Source organism: Miscanthus floridulus, chromosome 19, assembly GCF_019320115.1.
Source record: "Miscanthus floridulus cultivar M001 chromosome 19, ASM1932011v1, whole genome shotgun sequence".
NCBI classification, from domain to species: domain Eukaryota; kingdom Viridiplantae; phylum Streptophyta; class Magnoliopsida; order Poales; family Poaceae; genus Miscanthus; species Miscanthus floridulus.
In genome coordinates, this window is record NC_089598.1 from 54594405 (window position 1) to 54607677 (window position 13273).

At 38.4% G+C, this 13273-nt stretch overlaps 1 long non-coding RNA gene and 1 pseudogene across 1 annotated transcript; both read right to left on the minus strand.

Moving 5' to 3' along the window:
* Positions 1-4369: 4369 nt before the first annotated feature.
* Positions 4370-4993, minus strand: LOC136528232 (uncharacterized). The gene is made up of 3 exons (XR_010777013.1): positions 4924-4993; positions 4678-4836; positions 4370-4587 (listed from the first exon to the last, which is right to left on the minus strand). It is a non-coding gene; the product is annotated as an uncharacterized lncRNA (long non-coding RNA).
* A 4494-nt stretch (positions 4994-9487) lies between these two features.
* Positions 9488-13273, minus strand: part of LOC136526054 (uncharacterized) — a 17568-nt pseudogene continuing 13782 nt past the window's right edge.

Sequence of the window (13273 nt, forward strand, 5' to 3'; positions counted from 1 at the left end):
AGGAAATCAGGTAACACAAAGAAACATAGGCAAAAAGTAAATGTTAGCACTACAACAACATATGTCACTTCATATGTATATTCATCTAATGTTGTTGATATTATCATGCAGGAGATGTTAACAACACCAATAAATAGTAGCAGTGTAAGTGCAGCAAGCAAACCAAAGAAGGGGAAAGTCAAGAATTGAGAAAACCAAAAACAAGAGATGGAATGCTAATAGCTGCAATTACAATGGCCAAATAATCTATGTAATTTATTAGTAATAGAGCAATTGTAAATTTAGTGCTATTATATCTTTAGACCTACAATGAAATGTATCTATCTGAGGCTACTGGAAGAGACTACTGAGCCACAACTTGATAAAACATGGATTGCACGTGCTCATAACTAAAATTGCAGTGCCCTACACTTGCAATTTATATTACATCAAACTGCAATTACATAACTGAATATTTAAGTTGTTTGGTTTACATATGCAGTGGCCTATAGCTACTGCTACTGCTAAGAGAACTTGGTGCAGACATACATACCTGCCATATGCTTCATCCATGGTTTCAATTGGATTATCATTTTTCTTTTTTGTTGCAAGCTGCAAAAAAAATAACAACTTTTGAGTCATCCTTGTTATGAAAATTACCATCATGCTTCACAACTAAAATTATCAACACATAAATATTTCAATCACTCACACAAAGAGTTCACAAATCCTAGCAATATCAAGAAAGGCGACCCTCTGCTTGAGCAATGGCATGTTCTGCTCTAACTTGCTCAGGTGGCCTCCCACTCTTGATATCGGTAGAATTGGAGCTAGGTGGCCTTCCCATCTTCCTGTACAGACAAACCCAACAAACAAGACAATGTAGTCAAATCACAATACATAGGAAAAAGTTGACAGAAATATTAGCAAGCATGGTAGCATGGTTACAGTATAATATACTGCAAGGTACCATGGACACAAGTAGAACTGCATGATAAATGCAGTTCATAAGACTAAAAGCAAAGGGAAAATCAGATCCAATTGTAACGACAAAGGCAAATGGATAAACTTACTTCCTCATGGACTATCAATCTTCTGCATTCGGTCTACTAGTTCTCTTGCAGACTTGGGAAAATTCTTAAACCCCTAAAGAAAACAACCAAATTAAATAAAATACAAAAACAACCCAATCAAGAAAAGCATGGTTGCATACATAATCAATATGCAAGAAATGGTTGCACAGAATATATAGAACAAGAAAGACAACTAAATGATGAAATCATTCTAGATCAAGAAAAACACATAACAATTGTTGATGAGGCCATCTAACCTCCTGTGAACTATGCAGTAACAAATACTTTGGTATATTCAGACCAAGCATAGAATTTGTTGAAAAACACAGATGGAACAGCCCCCACATCTTGGCCTACCTCCACAAACCTTCATCTAACACAAACACAGATCACATAGAACAGAGCACAAATGGCAATTTCTTTCTATGGAAGGACAAGGATAAAAACTTGGTGTGGGCTGACACAAAACACAACAAACATAAGACAAGGTGTGTTAGCACAAATCACAAAGGACAATTTCTTTCTATGGAAGGACAAGGATAAAAACTTGGTGAGGGTTAGCACAATCACAAATAAAAAAGAAATCACAAACACAACAAACATAAGACAAGGTGTGTTAGCACAAATCACAAAGGACAATTTCTTTCTATGGAAGGACAAGGATAAAAACTTGGTGAGGGTAAGCACAATCACAAATAACAAAGAAATCACAAGAAACATATAACAAGGCGACTCATATTGTCATCATATGATCAATTCAACAACTATCAATGAGTTAAAAAGCAAGTGCTACACAGACTAAATTTAAAAAATGCAAAACTCACCTGTTGCCATGGTACTGAGGACAAAGGATCTCAATAAGATGCTGGTTGGACTTTAACTGACCATGTACCCTCATGGTGCTTCTAGTATCCATGCACAAAAGTCATACTTCAACATCTTGGTCTGTAAGAACAAAATCAAACTCATAATAATATAACACAAGACCCAATTGAACTATCTATAAACAAGAAGACAAGAGGAACATGCACAACCCTCAAACTTCTCCTTGTCTTCCCTATAAAAGGTTAGTAGTACACAACAAAAAACACTTATAGAGAAAACCATAAAGCTAGAATAATGGGTACAAAAGAGTTAACATTAGCAATCCAACATAATATTATCATCTTGTTTACTTTAGCCTCTTCAATGTATATTAAAATTTACAACCACTTTAGCATCAAATGCTCTCACCAAACTAGCTACTTCTTTACAAAGTGGCATGCACTCATAGCAAGAACCTACACCCTATATTGACCTAAACGCAAGATCTAGAGACAAGCCTCAAATCATGCTCCCTGATTCAAATTGCCAGAGACCTGAGAAAGAAAAAATAGAAACAAACAATCAGATTCAAAAACGTGAAGTTATAATAAACAAAGTGACGTTGGAACTAATATTACCTCCTTCACTTTGCTTGTACCATCATATGCACTATTGTATTCATTGAAAACCATGTCATTAACAAGTTTGATGCGAAGTTGACTAATATCATCTTCGGTGTACTTCTCCAACATATTCAGATGGACTTCAAAATGCTCTAGATTCTTTATAGCATACACACCACTATCATTGATTATGCTGAAAAAAGAAAAACAAAAAGGGAAAAATAGGAAACAATGGGACTATAAGCACAAACAAAATCCACATGATCTATATAAATCAAAGGACTACATTTCAATCACATACTTATCAGATTGCTAGGGTACAGTTCCAAAGAAGACATGGAATGCATGTAAGCCATAGTCGATATTAACAACTTGTTTCCAGATGATGGCCATGTTGTCTAGCTACAAATCAGGCAAAAAGAAAATGACTACACCATGCAAAATAATATTTGTTTTGATGAAGGATATAGTAAACTACTGTAGCACTAAAAATAATGGGGAAAACAGCCACTGCAATACTAAAAATAGACAAATGGTGCATATACAAATACAAACTGATACTTACAAATTCATCTTTCACAGCTTTGTGGAAAGCTGAGTCTACTCCAAAGCACACTGTGCATGAATCCAAGATTATACACCATCTCAGGCTAAAATACAGTACAACAACATACCACCGATCATGAAAGAGTATTAGAAAATAGAGCTGACAAAATAACAAACATTGTGATTATTAGTAACATCACATAGTAGGACTAGAACACAACATTTATGCTAGTACTCTTTTTCAAACAATAGAGAAGATATGTTCGCACATAGTCGCTGGATGTTAAAGGCCTGGCACGATGAGCACCCTTAAAGCATCTCACAGCAGTCTCAAATAGCTCCTTCTCCTTCTCATCATCACGACCATGATTTCCAATAAGATAATCCTACAATAACAAATTGACCGATATTATTTCCATATAGTGCAAACATATAGTTTACAAAGAATACATCAACGACTACTAACCCCAACTTTAGAGAAGAAGTAATGCTTTCTAGAATCCCTGGGGTGTTTTCTCAGGAACATCAACTTGCAAAATGCGTTCACTACAAAATGGTTGACCTTTCTGCTAGGCCAAAGAGAAGATGAAAGTGCACTCAACAAGACAACAACAAACCCATAATCCACCACTTTTAGACTGCAAACACAAAAACAAAACAACTCACAGTGAATTGGTACAAGTATTAACACACGGTGCTACAGAAGGCTAAGAATGGGAAAATTGTGTAAATTTCAAACTTACTTCAAGTGTTCGCTGCTTTCTCCCATCTTCAAAACAGCTTCATACACATCATATTCAAGTTTGGACACACTAATCTTGGATTGAGGGATGATAAAAGGGCTGATCTTGTACATGCTGGGCTTCGCAAGCCGTCTAGGACGATGAATAGCAACCTTTGAACTCGAAGACTGCCAAACAGCTTCACTGGACGACTCAGAGTTCAATACAAATCCATTGCTGCCAACAGACTTTGCAGACAAGCAAGGCCCACCAACCACAAACTTTTCACGATGGGATGGAAGACGTGATTGAATAGGTGTCTGCAAAACATACAACAAGGAACACATAAAATTGTTCGAAAAATGGAAAAACTAATAGTGTTAGAGCAAGGATCTAATAATTTTAATATATCCTAAAACTGCATCACAAAAAATCACACAAACACAATACGATACACTTACAAAGAAAAAAGAAGGGGGCATTTATTCCAAATATATATACAACACTAGTACTGGTTCGCAAGAGTATGAACATTACTACAACTACTTATACAAGCTATTACATGATCCAAAAGCAGCCCCAACTGCTACCATGTAGCATTGTACTAACTACTTCCCCTTCTACTACCATGTCTCCAAAAAAGATAAAGCAAAAGGAAGCAGGCACCATCACATTATCTCCCACCACAAACTTTCTAGAATGATAAGATTAGGTACGCCTATTTACAATTTTTATAGGATCTCCATAAGGACTGACTGCAGCAAGAGGAACAGGTTGACTTGGATCTTCTTCGATCTCAGAATATTCAGTAAAAGGTAAAGACTCCATACGGATAACGTCCTAAAACAACAATAAATACAGAAATAAGACTAGAGAGATCAAAAGTTACATCACAATACAAAATCGATATAATGCAATAGGGAGGATTACATTTTCAACATTCCCATTTATCTTAGTCCCAGCATTTCTAGTGCCAATGGTCTCCTCATTGCTCACATTACCACCTCTAGGAGACGTCGGCTTATCAACAAAAACCCATTCTTTAGATGTAGACCTAGATTTCAAGTTCAAGTTGCTTTTGGTTTCAACCTATGAAAAAATGAAACTAAATCAGGTGGGAAAACATTCCTTGTACATCAAAAACTACTTGGCATCTACAGAAACAAAACAACATACATTTCCAGGGACACCTCCATGGGACATATTAGCACCAACTTTCTGACCTGAAGTAGAAACTCCACTCAACTGCAGCAACAAAGAATAAATACAATTTCATATACATAATATATAATGACTTAGCATGGGAAGAATAAACAAGATGGAAGAGGACATGTACCATAGACAACGCTCTATCAAGAGGACAAGATGTATCACAAGTTGTACCAACAGGGCGCCTCAAGTTAGGATCTGCAACATAATTTCCTAAGTCATCTAGTTCTTCAAACATTCTGAACGAAGGTACACTAGGGCTATGAAAGAATGGAATCTTTGTCTTCAGACAAGGTTCCTTGACAGGTGCTTTTCCAGCAAAAAAAATATAAGACAATAAAGAAGGCTGAAACTTAAATGAAATAAAAAAAGCCATATTGCACAATTCAAATACTACAATTGTAGAATTATAAAGGTGCAATTTACTGATAAAGAGAATGCAACATAAAACATAGGGACTAACCATTAAGATCTTGAGCAGAAACTGCATTTTCATCCAAGTCAGCTCTAGAACCAGCTTGAGCATTCTCCACTCCACAAGGACCAAGACCACTCAGAGAACCAATAGCATTCCTTAGACTCGGTGCTTCTCCTGTTTGTCCTACATAGAGACCATGCTCAAACATGAGCCCAATTCATATATCTTAGATTTCGTAAAGCATTTTTTTTGATCAGCGGGACAAACCTGGGGCCCTCTCAACTGTACCAACCAAGGGGATAGCAGCGGCCGCATTAGTTGTCTCGCCTTCATGAATAGTAGGAACCAAGGGGGAAGCAGTATATGCACTAGTTGCTTCGCCTTCCTAAACAATAGAGAACAGAATGAAACAAGTCTATTCAGTAGGGTATTTCATTTACTATATCAATACCTAGTAGTGTATATTACTAACAGCAAAAATATGTTGGAACCTATGCCTATCTGATCATGGAATAGCAGAACAGCTACAAAAGCATATAAAAACAAGAACCAAATAATGCAAATCTCACTTTTAGATGGAGCTTTTGACGTTTAGTTGCAACATTAGTAGTTAACACTTGGTCTTCCTCAATAACTATAGGATTATCCTTGTTACATCCATTTCTAGTTTGATCCGGCATAGTTGCCTAAAAAGACAAAAGTGACCCAACAATTTAGAAAATATACAACTGAAGACAAATAAAATGAGAAATAGGAACATTCACCTCAGCATTATGATCTTTTATGTGACTCAGAGGGGACTCGCCAAGACGTTGAGAGAGTCGAGTCCTAGACGCTACACTATTAGCGCTCGAATATTGTGATGCACATCTTTTCCTCTTCCTTTTACTTATAGCTGAACCTGAAAATAATCATAAGATTATGAACACACATACAAACAAATCAACTAAATGGAGAAATAAATGTTACACAACATTCCATGTACCTTCAGCTGATGAGTCTTTGGAAGGAATAATTTCAGTTAACTGAGAAGCACGACAATTCTCACCACCAGATCCATCATATAATCCATCAAATTCAATTTTATCAGTCACAGAGCATTCTTCTTCATTTGTTTCAGTAGGAGCAGCAACTGTAGGATGCACATCTTCAATAATGGTATTATTTGCAGCAGTAGCAGCACCATCCACTTCTTTCACAGCTGTTTTACTTGTATCACCAGCCATTCTCGCATCAAAGACATCATCTTGCACAACAAAATGTCCTGGAGAAGGCAGTGGGGCTTCATATTCAGCACGGACAGCATCATCATCACCATTATGATGTGCTGGAGAAGGAAGAGGAGCTTCATATTCAGCAGGGATACCATCAACAACTCCATCATCACCATCATCATGTCTTGGAGGGGGCACTCTAGCAGCAGAACCCTCAGCCTCATCAAAAGCATCACCACCACGATTAATTACATGAGTCCTATGCATGTACATAAATATATTAGCAACAAGTGTGCCCAGGCTCCTAAAGCCTAGTCTTGTATGGTGGTTTTCAAAAATCTTGCACATGTTATCCATGTCCTGTAATGCCAAGTTAATAGTAACATATGAATCATGTAAATTTCATTATACAAGAGTAATGAAATAATCAAATCAAAGAATTGCACAAAGACACATACATTTGTCCCGATGAAATCACAACGTCTATCCAAAGTTCTCCTAAAAACAGCACAATGTCATCGATGGATTTCACCTACATAAAATCAACTCAACCAGTGATCTCAAAAAACCCTTACAACTAATACAACTCTAGATGTGCATTAGAAGTCAACAAAAACCCAATAACAGAATGTTAACAAGGCATGGGCACCACACAAACTTCATAGAGAACTAGGGGCTATTAGATTACCATCCAACGCCCTAGGATTCATCATGCATGTATGATTTTTAGAATAAAATTTAGAGGAAGATATTTTCTATTTCAACACAGCTTTCTTTTAGTAGGGTGTTTAGACCATTTATTTGGCTAAGAGAAGTAAAGGAGAGCTTTTATTTGGATAGGACAAGTAGATGTAGAAAGTTTTGAGATATCACACAGTAGATAAATTACTTCTAAAACTTAATACTGCACAGGACAAAATAAAACACTGTCTGCAACTACTACAAAGATATAAAAAAGGAAAAAGTTACAGAAAGATTTGTTCTTCTATGACTACAGAACATTATCAATCCATCAAGATAATTGGCTAAAACATGCTTCTTCAATGTATTACCAAATTTCACTAAATAGATAGCCACTGGTTCTAAAAACTAAACAGGCAGCCTCTGAAATTAATCACAGTCAGACCAACAACATCGCTACAGAAATCACAATCTTGAGCTATGAACTTAATACAAGAATGACACTTGCACAGATTTAACATGCATATTGCACATGCTTATAACTAAAATTGCAATGGTCGTAACTTGTAATTTATATTATTGGTGATTGCAATAAATGCCTTTGATCAAGTAAGCAACCTAAGATCAACACTCAAGATTTTTGGTAGATTTTTTTCATACTAGACAATACAACACCAATGTATATTGGGCAAGCAAAACCACAATAAATAGATGAAAAGTTATGTTAGCAGAATCAGAAGAGAATTTTTTCTAAGAAAGCACAAGGTCAACATTTTGCTGACAGTAAGAATCAGAAGAGCCTTAGGGAACTAAGACTAAGTAATATTTATACAACTCCAGAAAGATCTAAACTCATGCAGCAAGGATACATGATACATCAATAAAGCTCATGGATACACAACATCACAACTACAAATATGAATTTTTAGGTTCACTACTCACCGGTCGCTTTCCATAAATGTCACTAGACACACGATCATATGAAGCAAAGGTCTTGATCATCGAGCCCTTCCCACAATGGATTCTTGGCAGATCTAGGGGCAGCTAATTACATACTCCAAAGTTGATATAATCAAGATAATAACCCTACATATGATTTCAAAGGCATCACTAAAACATGTTGCATAACCAAAAAACGGACAACTGAATAAAGGAAAAAAATACAAATATAGGCACACTTACAGCTAGAAAGTATCTGCAACCACCGATTGTACTCCAATGCTTCTTTCTGTAGTTTGTAATGGAAGAAAACATTCAATCATAGATGAACTTTGACCAATTCCATTCTTTCACCTTAGATACATCCATCAATGCACCTAGACACTGCGGGCTCGGATAAGTACTAGAATTAGCACAAAGAAATATAGACAAGGCTACAACCATGAAGTATTAAAGCACGTCATCATCAGATAACGTGCCTCCTACCAACTTGTCCCCAAATGTCTTGATCGTGGGCAAAGAGGGCTCTTTGATTGCTGAAAGGAAGTTGCTCTTCGTAGACTCAATATAATTATCCTTAATATCTTCACCATCATTTGGAAGCCCTAAAAAGAGATGGACTAACAATGGATCCAATGGAATCACTTTCCCTCCAACTACTATGTCACTACAACTCACATCTACTTGATCTGCTATCCATTGCACAAAGCCTCTGGGTGCTGAGCAACCATCGTACTCCAGTAAAATTCCAAAGCCATGATGCCTGATAATTTTCTTTTTGCGCTCATCCAACTTTGCTATTATCTTTTCTCCAAAGTACTTGCTATTAAACCTACTTCCTAGTCTCTCTGATGTACCTGCAGCGCCACTCAATTTCCCTTTACCTCTACCTCTAACTGTTCTGATACTCTGTAAAACAATGCAACAAAAAAGAAAATCTGGTTAGTATACTAGAATCACTAAACATGGTGACAAATTTAGCAAAAAACTTGATTAGTTGGCTATGTTTTTTGAACAAAACCTATTCCCTAAAATATCATGCTCATCATGCATCCGCTCAATCGTAATGCTACTGAATTTACCTTTCCAGTCTGGACACCTGAACCCCTTGCTTTCCCTTTCTTCTCAACAAACTTAGCAAACTGAGAATACATAATAGAAACAAAAATATCAGGTACAGTTCAAATGCAAATAGCACTATACAAGAACAAAAGTGCATGATGAGATCAAGCATTCAAGAACAGAAAAGAAAAATAGGCAAGGACCAATGCCACCAGTATCACTCAATCATCTACAGTATAATAATCATACAGTATATACTGGAACAATAAACTAGCATGGACCCTAAACTACTACTACAGGAGTAATACAAAACTAAAACAACCACAACACGATATATCATATATTAACAGACAAAGGTTTCAGAACATACTCCACAAACGACTTTTTGAACATGCTTCAAAGTTTTCAGCATTTCACTAGTATCAATATTATCATCTTCAGGATTTGGATCCTAAAAAAGGCAAAAAGATATATCAAATATCAAATTATTATAATACAAAAGTGCACACACAAAAACAAAGTCAAAATGAACTTAGTACCCTCGCCATCATTGAAAGGATCAGAGGTTTCCTCTTCTGAGTTGTTAGGAAGATCATCCTCACTCTCACAATTTGTAGACTCACCATCAGAAAGAAACTCATCATCATCCATGGCTACATAACAAAAAAATAGTTAATGATCTCATTGCTAGCTGCAGTAAAAAACCAATCGAATTGAAATTTAGCAAAGCTCTCTATAGATGAGGGGTCAGGGCCTAGCATGTCAAGTGCATAAGAAGCTAAAATTACTAGTACAAGGACTTCTATATAAAGAAGAAAATTACTAGAACAGGAGCATGATTTTGACCAAAACACCTACTTGCTTGACATGCTGCTTGTGGACAGTATTGCTCACCCTATAGAATTTTCATATATTGTGCAAAGGAAATTCAGTCCTGAAATGCGGAATGCATAGCACTCTCATGGTTTCTTATTAATATGCAGATAGTATAATAGTATAGTACAACACATAATTCAGTTATCAAAATTACATAACAAAGGCACACAAAATTAGTTTTAGGACCACTGACATTCTACATGATTAGATATAACAAAGAAACAAATCAATGTCAACCAAACAAACTGGTGGTCAAAATCCCTGATTGATCTATCAACTCCTAAAATAAAGTCGTTGAGCCGATTAGTACAATCTGATTCCAATCTGGCAGGAAAAGGGGCAAATGGGCGACAAAGTTGCAACAACCCTGCCCAATGCCCATACTCCACAAAGAATGAAACAAATTATGTCTTAATAAGACACAGCCATGTAATCCTTCCATAATCAGGTGCCACATGTGTATCACCTATGTCAAGAGGGTGCACAACGACTGACTGAAATACCAGGAGCCCATAAAGCTCCAAAACATGCAGTAAGTTGTGGGAGCTTAAACAAATTTCTAAAATAAACCATGCATGTGAGCTCAAACTTATAAAAACAGATCCCAATATATGCAGTACTTGCCAAAGTCAGGAGACGGTAAAAACTGGATGAGCTCCATGCAATTACTAAAAAATGTTATTGTAACAAATCAATATTGCTCCATCCAATTGTGCAACCTCAACACCATGTGGTCCATTGCAATTTTGTCAGCTATGTTATTTTAGAAGAGGCCTACTGCATGCAAGAACCAATCACATGAAGAACACAGACACATGCAGACACAAACACAAATCAATTCAGTCCTTACCACCACAACATGCCAACCCTGATATAGTAGTTCAGAAAAAGGTTCAGACATATAGTAGTTCAGACATACAAAAGGTTTAGAAAAATCCAGGCGATGTTTCGATTGCAAGCAGATATATAGTAGTTCAGAAAATAAAGTTCCTGATATGTTCAGTCCTCTTTAATCATGTGTATAACGTATCTGACAGAACCAAATAAACAAAAACTGCTAAATGGCATTCCTATTTAAGCATGTGTATCAGCAAGCACATCTACACATGCATGGAGGATCGAAATCATACCATAGCATTAGCAATAGCATATATAGCATACATGACGCAGTTGGTGGCTGGCCGAGAGCAGAGCAGCTACCTGTAGCCTGCAGCTTCATCATTCAACTTACAGATACATGTAAGCAGCACATCCACTAAAATGGAAATTGAATACAATGCAGGTACAGGCTACATCCTATGCATCCACAGATCCACAGTAAGAGTTTTCCTGAATAATCTCTATTTTTAAATGGCTAGGTGAGGGGAAAGGAAGCAGACTACAACCTCCATTAACTGTCCAAGGTCAGTAAAGTAATGACTAATGACAGACAATCCTAGCACCTAAAACACAAATCACAAACATAGGGAGGACGAAGGAGGAGATCCTGCCCCCCACCACATGCAGGACCACAATCTTGCACCGACATTCTACATGAATAGATCAAACACTCCAAACTAAACTACAGAGCAATGGATACATCTGGACACACTCCAAACTCTCGTCTCCCCATCGACACCGCCATCACAGACGGACAACCGTCGTATGCTGCCGGCAGCGAAGAATAAACATCACCACAAGGCAAATCGACACAGACAACACCCGATCTAATGAACTAAGCCCTCGAAATACGTTCTACTAAACAAAGCCAACTCAAATACCAGATCCAGGCACCACGAAATCCCAAACAAAAATACCTCAACTCAAAGGGAGAGGGAGCCGCGAACGAAGCTACCTACCGATCTCTGGCAGCGCCGCCGCGACGAAGCCTCCGAACCGGCGACGGAGAAGATCCGCAGCAGGATGGGGAGGACCAAGGACAGAGGAAGAAGAATCGCCCCCTCCGCCCGGACAAGCACTGAGTCCCTTTCTGTCTGGGCGCGCGGATCGAGAATACAAACAGTGTTGGGTTCGATGTTTTGTCCATAACCGGTAGCGGGCGCGCTCAACATTCCCGAACCCGCGCTCAACAATACTAGACCCAATAAAAGAAGATGCGGACCCGACAAGCACCACACTTGGCGCACGGATCACAAAGCACATCCAACGGACCACGCATCGCCTAAAGAGAGCAGCCAGATATCAGGCGACAGAGACATAGGAAAAGTGTTAAAAAAAATCTAAAGAGAATTTATTAACATGGAATGGATTCAAAGACACGTGCGTGTGGCATGTGAATACCTACTAATACTGTAAAAGAGCAAAGGAATTGAAAATAACCTATCACCTGATATTGCCACCCACCTTAATTTTGATCTCTTCGATCTATATTAAAATTAAATTCAACGTATCTAAATCTTGCAAGTTAATCTGACGAATGAACCCGGCCAGAAAACTTATAAATGTTTAGGCGTGTTCCCTCCGGAGATGAATCCTCGGTGCATTTTTTCACCGGGTTTTCCACCACGGTACATACCCGCCCGCAATCTCCGTCTTCCCCTGTTATCCCCCAGCCCCAGCAAAACCTCGATCTTCCATGCCTTTGTCTGCCCACCCTGCGCCGCCGCTACCGAGGGCAGGGCGCAGTGCCTTCTCCTTCGCACCAGCGCCCGCCCGCTACCCGCTGGAGGAGCGTGATGCGTGGGTCCTCATCACGGCACACGTCGCGCAGGACCGGCATCCCCCTTCTTTGATCCATTGGCGCAGATGCAAATCGCTAAACCACCATCCACCTGATCTCATCCATGTCCTGCCGCCGTCGTCACCAACGACTATAGGTGACGATTGGTTCCCAGCCGGCTTCCTGTGGAGGAGTTCGGTCCCCAACAGAGGTTTACGGGCGGGTTAGGTTTTGCACTGCTCAAGAGAGCAGATAGAAAAGATTCAGGGGAAGGCCACGGGTTGCTTGGTCTTGCTTGTGATGTGCTCGCTCTGGTTTTTCTATTAAATTGATTTTGCTTATTATTCTTCTGATGTTGCTTTTACTAATCAGGTGCAACACTGCTGGGGATCAAGAAATATTTTCGTGGCGGTGGCAACGCGCTGTACGATTGGCTCGATGACGGCTCATCGCAGGGCTTCTGCTCGT